This window comes from Rattus norvegicus, chromosome 2 (assembly GCF_036323735.1).
Source record: "Rattus norvegicus strain BN/NHsdMcwi chromosome 2, GRCr8, whole genome shotgun sequence".
In the NCBI taxonomy this organism is placed as follows: Eukaryota; Metazoa; Chordata; class Mammalia; order Rodentia; family Muridae; genus Rattus; species Rattus norvegicus.
In genome coordinates, this window is record NC_086020.1 from 168,637,714 (window position 1) to 168,651,290 (window position 13,577).

Below are 13,577 nucleotides of genomic sequence, written 5' to 3' on the forward strand. Positions count from 1 at the left end.
CAAGGGCCTTTCCTCCCATTGATGCCCAAGAAGGCCCATCCTCTGATATATATGCAGGTGAGCCATGGGTCGCTCATGTGTACTATTTGTTTGGTAGTTTAGTCTCTGGGAGCTCTGGTTGGTTGATACTGTTGTTCTTCCTATGGGGTGGCAAATCCCTTCAGCTCCTTCAATCCTTTCTCTAAGTCCTCCATTGGGGACCCCGTTCTCAGTCCAACGGTTGGCTACAAGCATCCACCTCTGTATTTGTCAGGTTTTGGCAGAGCCTCTCAGAAGACAAGTATACCAGGCTCCTAAAAGCAAGCATTTCTCGTATCTGCAATGCTGTCTGAATTTGGTAGTGTCACTATATGGGATGAATCCCCAGGTGGGGCAGTGTCTGGATGGCCTTTCCAGTGTCTGCTCCACACTTTGTCTCTGTATTTCCCCCTGTGAGTATTTTTTCCCCCTTTCTAAGAAGGACTGAAGTATCCACACTTTGGTCTCCCTTCTTCTTGAGCTTCATGTGGTCTGTGAATTTTATCTTAGATATTCCAAACTTTGGGGCTAATATCTACTTATCGGTGAGTGCATAGAGACTGTTCTCCTGGCCTCCAGCCACAGGAATAGATTGTGGGCTGTCCCCACCTCAATGTCTCAAGCTGTATATAATTGGAGGTGTCCCTTTCCATTTTTGCTTAAGTGATGTCTAAAAGTCTTCAGTGCTTTCAAACTGAAAGATACATTCTTACTGCTTATTTACTGGGAATTTTCAGATTAAGAAAATCTTTTAAAATATAGAGACACACGATGAGGGTGACTTAGATGCCACAGTGTCCTGTCTAGCCCTCCTGCCTTGCAGCAGTGAGGTCATTCTGGAAGTGATGAGGTCAGTGTCTTACTCATGTAGGTGTCTGGCAGGGGGGTCTGGAAAACAAACTGACTTTCCTCTGACTTCTTTCTCATGATATGCCTTTCAGCTTATATAGGCCACAAAATAAACAGAAAATCAAAAGACCCCCCAAATAAAGTATTATAAATCAATATAAAAACCTTTTTTTTCTTGAAAAATGCATTTTTAATTAAAAAATGAAATTATTCCATGTGGTGAGGAAATGCAGTCTCTTCTTTAAAAGACCTTGGAAGATTTGAGCTCCTTCAGGAAAAGGAGGCCTTTGTAAACAAATAAATTCAGAAAATGAGAAAAATCAGACTTTCTAATATCTCAGAGCTGAGAGCCTTCTTCTTGCCTGACACATTTGCTTACGGTTTCGTTGTGACTGCCCGTTAGCCAGAGGGAAGCAGCGGGTCAGACCGCAGTGTTGGCACATCTGGAGTTACAGGCTTTGGCGCTTCTGGTGGCTCGTCTGCTGGGAACTGTGGGGCCAGAGCTGTTGTTTTTCCATAGTACGATAGCGTGTTCCATATTCCAGACATTGAACGTGTTCTCCTCCACACCTTCTGTGCCAAGTACAAGTAAGCCATTTTGTTGGTTCCACTCCTCCTTTGTGTATTCTGTCGACTTTCAGAACAGTATCTGACTCTGCCGGATGGATGACATTTCCCTCCTAAAGGTAGAGACTAAGTGGTTGGTTCCCAGCTGGTCACAGCGTTTTTGGGAGGTTCTGGAAACTTAAGGAGGTAGAGCCTCGATACAGGTCTTGGGCAGAGCTTTGAGGTGGTGCCTGGTTCCCAGTTTCTTCCTTGTTCTTGCTTATGTTTTCTATGAGATGAAGAAAGTTCACTACAAACTCCCCACTGCCATAACATTTTGCCCAGACACGTGGCTACAGTTCACTAAGATTCTCAGCCATGGGCTGAAATTTCTGAAACTGTGAGCAAAAATTCTTGCTTCTTTTTAATCTATTTCTTTGGATTATTTATTACAGTGATGAAAAACTTTTCAAACCCATGAGGATACACACACACACACACACACACACACACACACACACACAATACATATATTGCATATATGACATTATAAATATATTTTATATATACATATACAAATACATATAAACATATATAAATATATGTATATATATACGAATACATATTTAAATGCACATATACATATATATAAATGCATATATATAATATATATTTATGGTATTCAGGTTTCACATAAGCGTGTAGTTGTTGAAATGACAAATATTGTCAACCCTAATAGAGGTTAGATTATGAACTTTTGCCTTGTGACTTTTTTCAGCTCATAAATGTAGGGTCTGAATGACACCGAAAGAAAAGCTGAAAACTTAATATCATGAGCCTTGTGATTGGGGCACCAGAGGGGTTCATGGATGAGTGGCCCCATGAAGAGGGATTGGTGCAGCAGTGGCTGCTGGCAGCGGAGATTCAAAACTAGACTGTGGAGTCTGTGTGCTCACTCAAATTTCCAAGGTGCTTTTTGACAAGATCACACGTGCTTAGCCACCACCCCAGCGTATGTTAGTTGCCACTGTGATTCCACTTGTACAAACCAATTGCATGTCCTTCTTGAGCTAAATGGTTGTATTTAGGAGAGAGGGCATCTGTTTGATTAATAAACTCATGCGTATTAATTTTGTCCTTCCTTTGGAAGAAGAAAAGTTTGTTTAATACCTAAGAAATTGAGGGTTTTCCGTTTATTTATTTATTTAACGCCATCTCTGGGAAAGACTACTGGTGTCTCATACTTTTCTGATAGATGTGAATTTATCAACAAATCTAGACATTTCTGCAAACATTTAGGCCATCCCTACAATCTCTTATTCATTAATTTTTTTCAAGAAATATTCTTTAAATGTTTATTACTTAGGTAATAGGTTACTCTTCACACATGACACAACAGTCAGAAGGATACACGAAGCCTGACTTGAAGTTCACTTCCTAGGGAGGAGAGAAATGACCAATCATAAACATGAATGGATTCTTTCTGTGGCGAAAATCAGTATTGGGGTTTAGGAAGTGTGAAGACAAAGGTCATCGTTAAGTGTGTTAAGGGTCACAGAAGACTTTCCTGATATGAGGAATTCTGAGCATTGGTTGTGGAGAGAAAGGGCGGTCTTTTTAGGCAGAGGCAAATACAACACGAAGACTAGGAAGGAAGCTCCTGGCAGGATGTGACTGAAGAACCAGAGAGTGGAGAGTGATGTTGTGAATGTCGAATGTTGTATAGAGATTCCTCTTTCTACAGCTTGAGAATACTTTATAGTGACACAAGGATGTAAATGTCACAGTAGTGACCACGACAGGAATGAGACAGACCAGAGGTCAGAGTCTGAACATGTTTTGACATTGCAGCTCTTGAGATCTGTGGACTGACCGGAAGGAGGAGCTGCATGGATTGTGGGTGGTGGACTGGAGTTCTTTCTCCTACAGCTTTTAGCAGATTTGTGCTTGGAAACTGTTTCTGTCTCATAATTTGTCAGGGGATTTGTCAATATCCCTGCCTTGGCAACCCTTACACACCTGAATTGATCAGGACAACGGCCTTAGGTAAGGGATACAGATTAGAGAGGACCGTTCTTTTAGTCATGATGATGATGGGAGTAAATCAGCAAAGAGGAAGGAAACAAAGGATGACCTGGAGGACTGTCGCAATTGCCTAGTCAGGTGGAACTCTGCGTTGCTTTTAAATAGAAACCGTTATGCCAGGACAGCTTACATTTAATAATACAGAAAGGCAGCATCGATCAAATGTTTAGAATATACTACTTATACACTTATTTACTTTGCACTTCTTGATCCCTTTCATCCTCACTAAAATCCCATTAGAAGAATTACGAGTATTGGTCCCAGGCTGAGAAGGACCCACTTAGCCAAGATTAGGCAGCTGAGGTAGGTGTCCGAAGTCTTAGAGTAGCCAATGTCTGCTTTTCAGTCATAACCCTTTATTCTTAACTCACATTGCCTCTTAAGAGAACTTTAACTAAGTAGAATTGAGACCTGGTTTGGTTAGGTACTGTGGAGACTTGCTTAGTTTATGGTTTCAGATCTTATATGTAGACATGTTACAGAATGTTCTTAAAATACTTTGGATGGTATATATAAAACACCTCAACTTTTTTTTTTAAAATTAGGTTTTCTGACTTTGGTCAGAAAACCTGCTAAACAAATTCTAAAAGGGCTATAACTTCACCTCAACTTTTAACATACCATAGTCTCAGCTGAGTTCTTTCTGACAGTTTTCGTTATTGTTGGCTGCTGTGACTGCATCCCTAGTACAAGGTGGGTAGACTGTATGTTTGAACCCAAAGATGAGGTGAAGTCACGTGAGGCAACCCTAGTGTGCGCTATCAGAAAGCCCTCAGATCTATCACACATTTGGTCTTCAATTCATTTTATTTTTCTTGCTGTGTGTTCAGAAACCTTTCCTGTTTCCAGGACGCACATGATGGAATGAGAAAATGAACACTTGCCAACTTTTGTTTTTATGAACTCTGCATTTTTTCTGAACGGCCACATAAAGAACTGTGTTTTAGAGAGAATTTTCTGAGCAAGAGGTGACCATAAGAAAGAGCCTGGGTTTTGTGGCATGTCAAAATCAGATACCAACCAGCTGAGAATCATAATCTGGGTCCTAGGTAATATCCATTACTGAACAGAAACCCCAGAATCCTATCAGAGTCTTAAAGAGAAGCACTTGCTTATTGTGGCACCCATTCTCTTGAAAACCCTATTGTCGCACCACTCCTGGACAGCATCTGTACATGTGTGTGTCTGCTCAGTGCTCAGGACTGTGTGCCTCCAGGATCACGTCTTTAATTTGTTGTTTACCTTTTGCTTTTGACTTGTGGCTCATTTCAATGATTTATACACCACCCGCTCCTAAGAACTTTCAAAGCAGCTTTCTAAGTTGCCAAGTAGTTTAACTGCACAGCCCCATTGTTACTGACCACAAATACATTCTTCTTTATCCCTCATTTTCCCTATGGGTGTGTTTTCTGCCCTTATGAGGAAATTTAAAGCCTTCTTTTGAGTATTTCTAAAGTTTTCACTTGTTAAATTATAGTGAGTCTCTCTCTCTCTCTCTCTCTCTCTCTCTCTCTCTCTCTCTGTGTGTGTGTGTGTGTGTGTGTGTGTGTGTGTGTGTGTGTGTAAAGAAGCTAAGCTACAAAAACAAAATACATTTGATATTGGGAGGGAACTCATAAGAGGTTTTGAACGCTGTTTGCTTTGAGTCCTGGGACTTTCCTATGCCAGCCCTACGGAGTGCCTGTGAGAACAAAGCCATGGGCTGTATTGTGAATATGATCCTGTGTGCGGTCTGCTGAGAACATGCAGACAGCCCTTTTATGGTCAACCGGGGCTTCCCTCTGGCCCTCAGACAGACCACAGGACTGCATGTTTTAGTATATTTTTGATACCATCTCTAAAAGTAGATTCATAATTCTGGCTCTCTTTTGTGAGAGCTTGGATGTATTTTTTCGATATGTGCCTCTAGTCCATAAAAGATCATCCAGGAACTTTTATGAAGGGTTTTATAGGGAAAAAATGCTATCGTTTTAATTCTTTAGAAAAAACCCATCCGTGTTTCTCTTCAATTTTGCTAATAACATCTATTTTGAAAGTGGGAAGTCATTTTTTCCCTGCCCCCTCCCCCCTCTCCCCTTCCTTCTTTCTTTTTGAGCACGCTCTCCATATATCATGATTGTTCATGTTCTGTCAAGAAATGCACTGCTTCTTACCTATTGCTTAAGTAACGTCTGATTTGAATTTGAAATGTCCTCCATGAGCTCATGTTTTGAGCCCTCAGTCCTCAACCCATGATGCAAGTTTGAAGACTAGGGAGCCCTTAAGGGTGGAGCCTAAGTGGCATTGGTTTTGCTACTTAGCCACAATTTCATGATCTCAGAGAAGTCTCCTAGGATTTATTTAGCTGATGACTTTTCTCAGGACACTTGGAAACTGACTTAAGTACTTAGAGTAAAGGCTATCCTGACATCACAGAAGAGCTGATTTAATGTAATAACAAGACAGGTTCTTTAAAGTTCTTTGGCTGCAAGGTAGTTTTTATTTCCTTCAAATAGCTGTGCTAGGTATGCATTTGCAAATTCAAAACAACATTTATAAATATGTATTGATTTAGTGTGTGTGTATAGGAGTGTGTGTGTGTGTGTGTGTGTGTGTGTGTGTGTGTGTGTGTGTGTGATTTCGCATGGCACACTGATGTATGTCAGAAATCAGCTGCCAGGTGTTAGTTCTCTTACTCTATCACATGGGTCCCACAGATTAAACTCAAATTGTCAGGCTTGGCCTTAAGGGTCTATACCGAATCACCTTGTTGAACCTAAATATGCACTTTCGCAATTCACATTGTTAGGTAACCTAAAGTCCATTTGCATGATAATATCCTATCTTAATCATTGTTTGCTATAGCATGGCCCACAGTGAGTCTTTGTCCCTAGCCCAGGACTGTGAGTTGGGAAGAGTGATTCTAGAAAGTGTTGTTGCATAGCAACTACATGGCTCTCTCTCCAGTTAGCTTCAACAGCTGTATATGTGATAAATTCAAGTAATTACATCCCCATTCCATTCCACCTTTGTGTCCTCTGAACTGGATCTTTCTCGGCAGTTTTGTGTAATATTTAAAGAGTAAAGCTTACAGAGAGTTCAGAGTTAAATCTGAACTCACTGTGGAATGCATGTTTGAAATTAAGTATTCTCAGAAGAATGTTTTCACCCCATTCCATTGGAAGGTGCATTTACATCAACAATGATGTTGAGAGATATTTTGTGCACACAAACCATGATTTGTTTCTCTAATGCCAAACATTTATTTCTTATATTTCATTTGCACCAAGCACAAGTCTCTTGTTACTTCCTCAGTGCGACTGAAATGAAAGTCCAATGTTTTCTTAACAGCTCAGGTTGTGTGGGTAAATTCTCCAAGTTCTCACTGATGAGCCTGGCTTTATTTCCTAGGTTTATGAAAGAACATTCAGGCAGTTCCCATTTACTTCTTGCTGACTGACAGGTTTTCTCTCATGAACAAGAAAAACTTCATGTTCTTTCTTGTTTGTAGATCTGACTCATTGAGTTATGTTTTCTAATGAGTTCACATTGTTCATGATGTCAGTAGTACAAGTTGTTATATAATGTAAGGTAATATTTGGAACCAGAATCAAAAAAGTCACACAATATAAATAAGCATTTTGATGTCTACAGTAGAGGTCAGGTAGGCAGAGTGTGTAGCTTAACAACCTTCAGCCTACACTCTAGTAGTATATAGTTTGAATATCAAATCTGTTTAGCTAATAGTATGGGTATGGTTGTTATTTATTTAGAAGAGAAGCCATTGTATTCAAGGAGAGGACTGAGCAAGAAACCTCCATTCCTAAGGAGGATTAGAGTCTTCCTCGGCTATGTCATCTACTCAGGAGGAATTCTACTCTGCTATTTTCCATTAACACAGTCTTTATCTCAAATCAATACGATCTGAATATTTTTAATTATTGTTCCTAGTCAGCATCTAGATTTCTTTGTCTGAGTATTGAAAAGGTTAAGTGAGTTGCACTTTTATTCTTAAGAATTTCTTAGTATACTCTGTTAGGTGTGCCCTGTTATGACATAAGCAGCATGCTCACACAGACAGTATTGATTGTGTGGTCATTAATCATTTCCACAGTTTTCTTCTGAATAAAATATGCTTAACATTTGCTCACAAAAACTATTGTTTCCTTGGATAACATTTGCAGTTTGTTACCTGTGAGGTTATAATCTAACTAATTTTTTCCATAGAAGTAACGTTTCATGTCTAGTATTTTAACGTTGCCTTGTTCATGGCATACACTTTGGTCAGTATTTTTCTCTATAAATATTTGTTCAGCTCTAGAGGTTCAGTTATTGGGTGTGCTAAAAATATCTGTTGAGTATTTCTTTCTCTTATAAAAATTTATTCACAAGAGAATATTATATGAAGTGCTTAGAATGTCTGCACTGTAAATCTCTCTGGGTAGCACCAGACTGTTTCATTCTTTTCCTCTCCACAGGATTCCTGCCTCTACTAACACTTCAGTTTTGTTCAGTCAGCACGTTACAGCTCAATTCTAAGTCTGTATTAAATTTGGGCATTATAACAGCCCTACAATAGGTATCCAGGCAATCTGTCTCTTTTGTACATGATGTCTTGAGAATTTCATTGCATGCCTTCCTATAGGTCAAAATTTTATTTTTAACTAATATTAGATATATTTAAGGGAATGTGTAAAACACTCATATGTAACTATTGGACATAAATTGGTGGATGTGCCCTTAAATAACTCAGTTTTTGACTTATCTCACATGATCTTCTTACTCAATCCTCAAATGTTATTTTCTTGTGAATTATACTGTGTAGACCAAGATAGTATTTCCGGTAGACTGTTAGCTTCAGAAGTCTGTACTGCTCTTCTCTTCCTCATGCCTTTATTTACACATTTAACAAAATTTTTTGTTCCTACTATCCCTAAGTGCATCTTAAACATTCCATCAAACACTGTCACTTGGTTCAGGATGACAGTATCCCCATAGTATACTATGGTCTCCTCTCATTTGAGGTTCTCCTTAATGTGTGTGGTCACTCTGGCCATTAGAGTCACCTGTGAAATCCCTCTACAGCTCTTCTGTGGCCTTGGGGAAGGAATCTCAGTTCAGGTCCTCAGTGTGTCTTTCCACCTTTCCACTTTTCTAGTTGTCTTTCTCCCAAGTCTTCTTCCCCCTGTTGGAAAGAGTATATTAACAGTTTAGCGTTTATAAGGCAAAAGAAGTCTCTCAGTATACCGGTTGATGCTGATTCTTCCTCATCTCTCTTGAGTAGCAGTGAGCCTGGGTCAGGTTTGAGGAGATGGGGAGTGTGTAAGGGAGACACCAGGAGTATAGAAGAAACTCTCCTTTGAAGGTTTCTGGTTCTACCCCATCAAGTGATGCTTGCTTCTGTTGTGCTTCTTTTCACAAACACGGCATTTAAAGTGTTCTGCTGTCACCGGGATGTCCTAAGAGGCTTTGCCTTTACAGATTTTACTTAGCATTCCTGGCCACCAGTACTGTGCCTGCTGCCTGAATGAAGCCTTCCTGGCATACTTTTGTCTGTAAAGCTCTCCTTACAATCTGCGTTCTTGTGTTTAGAAGCAGTAGATGGGACTTCAGAACTTTGCTTGGGACCATTTTACATAGCACGTCTATGGATAAATATCCAAAACCTAGGACTAACTGTCCTGCACAATCACACGGTTTGCAACATATTAGGACTGAAGATGAACATCTGCGGCGTACTGTTACAGAGCCTGGGAACAGGATCTGTGGAAAACAGTGCCCCTGGGTCACTCTATAGTATCTGCACGTGTTCTAAGCATCACACATGGAGTTATAAACTAGGTATTGATTTGCTTTTACAAATAACATTTACTGAGTAGTAGGCAAATGTATCAATACAGACTCTGAATAAAGAGACTTTAGTTTAATGAGTTCAGATACATTATTAAATACAGTAAGCCATTCCCTAAGGATGAGGTCAGTTCTGAGGAATGCATTTGTGGGTTATTTTAATTTGAACATTTATAGAGGGTGTTGGTAAAATCTACATCACATAGGTCAATGGCATCATACAGTCTTTTGATGCAATTAAGAGATGCAGGAGGCTGCTGCTGGTTTGGCACCGTGGACTGATTTAAGTAAATAGGCCTGTATGTAGGAGGATCATGATCTATAATAACAATTATTGAGAATGAATAAATCAGTTTAATGTTAAGTTTCATGGTTCTACAGACTACATTTGAGCAGCTTTACTTTCCTTGTTATTTGGCAACAGACATTATATCTAGTGACAGCTACTACAGACCAGCATTCATTACTTTCATTTCACCAAAGCCTTTAAAAAGCCATATGGATTCTCTGTAAGGGTGAGATTGCACAAACTTGGGGATGCTCAGTGTGGAAACTGTCCTTGGTCCACAGTTCAGTGGGAAGTGCCACCACCAAGAGTCTCCAAAGGCCGGACTGCTCTACTGTAATGGCTGTCATAATTCTCATTCCAAACTTTTTTATTTTTACTCTTTGAGAACAAATGTAGTATATGTGTCTTAGCCTTACTTCTTTTACCATTACCGTAAGGTAAATATGCCTGTTTTGATTTGCGAATGCTAGCCTTAAAAGCATTACTCTATAAAATTAAAACACAAGACTCTGAAGAATTCCAGTTGAAAAGGCCAGGCGCTCAGTTGGTGGTGCTGTGCATCTGTAATATAGATGTTGGGGAGTAGAGGCAGGAGGATCAGAAGTTCAAGGTCATATAGGCTTATATACCTATCACCAAGTTCATCTAAGATATATGAAACCTTGCTTTGAAAGCAATGATAAGAAGGCTGGAGGCATTGTTTAGTGGTTAAGAGCAGTGCTAAGTCTTGTGCTGAATCACAACCAACTATATTCTGGTTCCAGGAGACCTGATGGCTTCTTTTGACTTGCTTAAGTATCAAGCAACGATGACGTATGATGGTACACATCATACATGCAGGCAAAATAATCAGACACATAAAGCAAGCGTGCATGATAAAACCACTTTGAGAAATGGCTTGGAGGTTAAGTGCACTTACTTTTTTGTATAGAGGACCAGAATTTGGTTCCTGCAGACCAGCAGCTCATAAATGCCTGTGACTCAAGATACAGGGGATTTCAGAGTCTCTATGGCCTCTCTGGGCATGCACACATGCATATCTGTGCACACACACAAGCATAAATGAAAATAAATCAAAATAACTGAAAACAATATAAGAAATACATAGAAAATATGAAGTTAATCTCTACCATGTGGGTCCTAACCAAAACAAAACTTACTGATGTTACTATTAATAGATTAAATTGGTCTTGTACCAGAAAGCAAACATCCCTGTCTTATCTCTCTTATTTATACATTTTCTAACAATTTGAGCTATTTTTAAAAGCAAGCATGTCATGGATGGGTGTTATAGATGTTTTTAAACTGTTGATAAGATGTCCTTTTGTGAGAAATGTTCAGAGCAATTTTCAAGGGGAGGAAAGTTCTAAACTAAAACCTTGAAGAATGCTTCACTACCTGAGAGGTTTCTGTTCAACAAATGTTTAAAAAAAACTTCTATAAATGTAAAGTTTAAAAATCCTATAAACGTAATGTTTAAAAGTCCATGCAAATATCCGTCCCAGTGTAAGCATAAACCATAATTCTGAATAAATATCTCCACTTTGGTTGAAGAGGATAGTTAGCATAGCTAATGTCTGGGTGGTCCAAAGCTTCAGGAGACTGGAGCATGCTGAGGTGTCAGCCTGGCAGGCTTCCCCTCTTACAGGAGAGTCTTGCATTTGTCCGTTCTTGAGACCTTGGCCATTCTAGTGTTCATAAATGGCTAAGGTGTCTGATGAGTGGCAAGGTTTCTGTGTGTCTTGCGTTTTTGTTTGTTTTTAAACTGGGAGCGAGTAAACATTGACCCTCCTCAGGCAGACAGCCTGAAGTGGAAGCAGTATCCAGAGGTGCACATCATCCAGGCAAACATGAGCCTCCTTGGATCTCTGCCTATTGTTTAAGCCTCCTTAGCAGTACAAACATTACACTCTTTGTTCTGTAGCTCAGAGACATCTAACTGCCTTTGTAGTGTCACTGTTATCTTTTCAGATGCTTCACCATTAGTCTTGGGAAGAAAAGGCAAAAATGTTTACTAATAGGAGCTACGTGCTATTGTATCCACCCCACAGAAGGAGTCATGCTTACTGATTTTTAGTTCTAATGGTCAGGATTCTAAGGCTGTTGTGTTCTTTGCTTTCACTGCCCCCTCCCCACCCATGTTCAAAATGCTCTTTTGAATTCCATACATGGGTGAGCATCACCTCACTCAAAAGGAGTAGGAGAAGGTGTAAAATCAGCACTGGGATTACTATGCAAGGAAATTAAGCCCAGGATAAAATGGAGACTGGTTTATGTATATTAAAATCTTAAAGCTATATTCTCAGTACATAATTATGATATGTTAGTCATTTACACAAGGTGTGTTTCAGGTTTAATTTTTTTTCTTCACAATTATACGGCTGTCATCACAAGGCCACAAAGAAATGTCTTTTTAAAGAGTCTGCAAGCAGTTCACGTTATTTCCCGTCTCCAAAACCATTCACAGTTTGGGTAGGTACACAGATCTTCCATTGATCTGGTCAAGTCTCCTGTCTTTCAACCCTAGTTACACCGAGGACTTCTCTTAGCTCTGGGCTTTGGTGGTGATTTTCCATGATTTTTGGATGTGTGTTTTTAATCTACTGTCTGACTTTGCTCTACCTGTTGAGCTGGAAAAAAGATGGATGTCAATAGGGTGTGGTATGCAGAACTGTGGGAAAGACCTTGACCTGTGGATGAGCTTAGCTCCTACAATTGTCATTTTTAAGCAGTATTTGTAATTTGTACACTGTGAGTGTGGATTTCCTGGTGTTCATTGAACATTACCCAGTAATATGCTTTTGAGGGCTATCAGAGACACACCCGTAAAGCGCCAAACTAGCCGAGTGAGCAAACCAGATCTCTTGGTTTAGAGCCATAATTTAGTGACTGTCGATTCTGTGTTCTAACATCTGGTATATCACCATGTGTGACCTGAGGAATTTTTTTTCAACATCTCTACTTGTGTGGGCTTTGGTGTAGGGCTTTATGCTTCTCAGGACATTGCAAGCTCTGGCTTGTCAACGCTAGTATCTTCAAAGGACCGTTTGAAATGCACGAGAGCAAACTTTTGAAATCCCCCAGTTAAAAGTGTTATCAATGATTGCTGATGTCATAAGCACAGGGCAGAGGAAGCAGGGACTCTCTCCCATTTTTCTCTGCATTGACTGGGAACAGAGACTCCCACTTTGTTCTTAGCTGACTGGAGCTAACCGCTTTTGAACATCAAGCCATTAACTGATGGAGGCAGAGGAAGAAACAGAAATAGTTTTTTTTTCCTCTTGGGTTAATTCCTTTGTCTTTGAATACTTTTACGAGACTGAGAGATTGGAAATTTCATGATCAGATTTCATGGAGCAAAACCAGCTGTATCTTGTGGAACTTAGAACTGCTATTTTATTTTGTTTTTCAATGAAAAACTGGTTTTACGAACTATGGACATCTTATGAGACCTTATAATTACATTTTATCCTTCTACTTCCCATTTTCCTCCCTTGCTTCTCCAACCCTGCCCTAGACTGCTGAGCGGAGGTGCAATTTTCATAGTGTGTAGGTTTTGAAGAGACGATGCACCGTATCAACATACACAGATGCTTGAGTATTGGATTTACATATCTTAAAGGGTGCTTTTTATTCTTATATTATTATTTTCCAAAGGCTAACTCATTTGCATGCTGTCTCACAGGCTTCTCTGTCTTCTGTCAATTCCGAAATGATGGATATGTCTCAGAGGACTTCATTAGTAGTCTTGTCACAGTGCTCTGTGTGTTGCTTTCTCTCTTAAGCTGCCCCTCACGGATTTATGGATCAATCTTTTTTTCTCCTTGTTTTTCCTACCTTTTTTGAATTCCTACTTTTTTCTCTATTCTATTTCTTTTTATTGCTTTGCTTGGCTCTCCTGGACACGTGCTCATGTATTCGTTATATGGCTGTCCTCTTCACAGCAGTAAACTGTTCGCTG

General features: G+C 39.7%; 1 protein-coding gene and 1 non-coding gene across 5 annotated transcripts in view; one reads left to right on the top strand and one right to left on the bottom strand.

The window, feature by feature from the left end:
- The window catches only part of Pdgfc (platelet derived growth factor C), a 178,167-nt gene that overhangs the window by 24,305 nt on the left and 140,285 nt on the right, over positions 1-13,577 (top strand).
- On the bottom strand, positions 4,040-4,101 carry Rnu7-62 (RNA, U7 small nuclear 62). The gene has a single exon (XR_005501601.1). It is a non-coding gene; the product is annotated as a U7 small nuclear RNA (small nuclear RNA).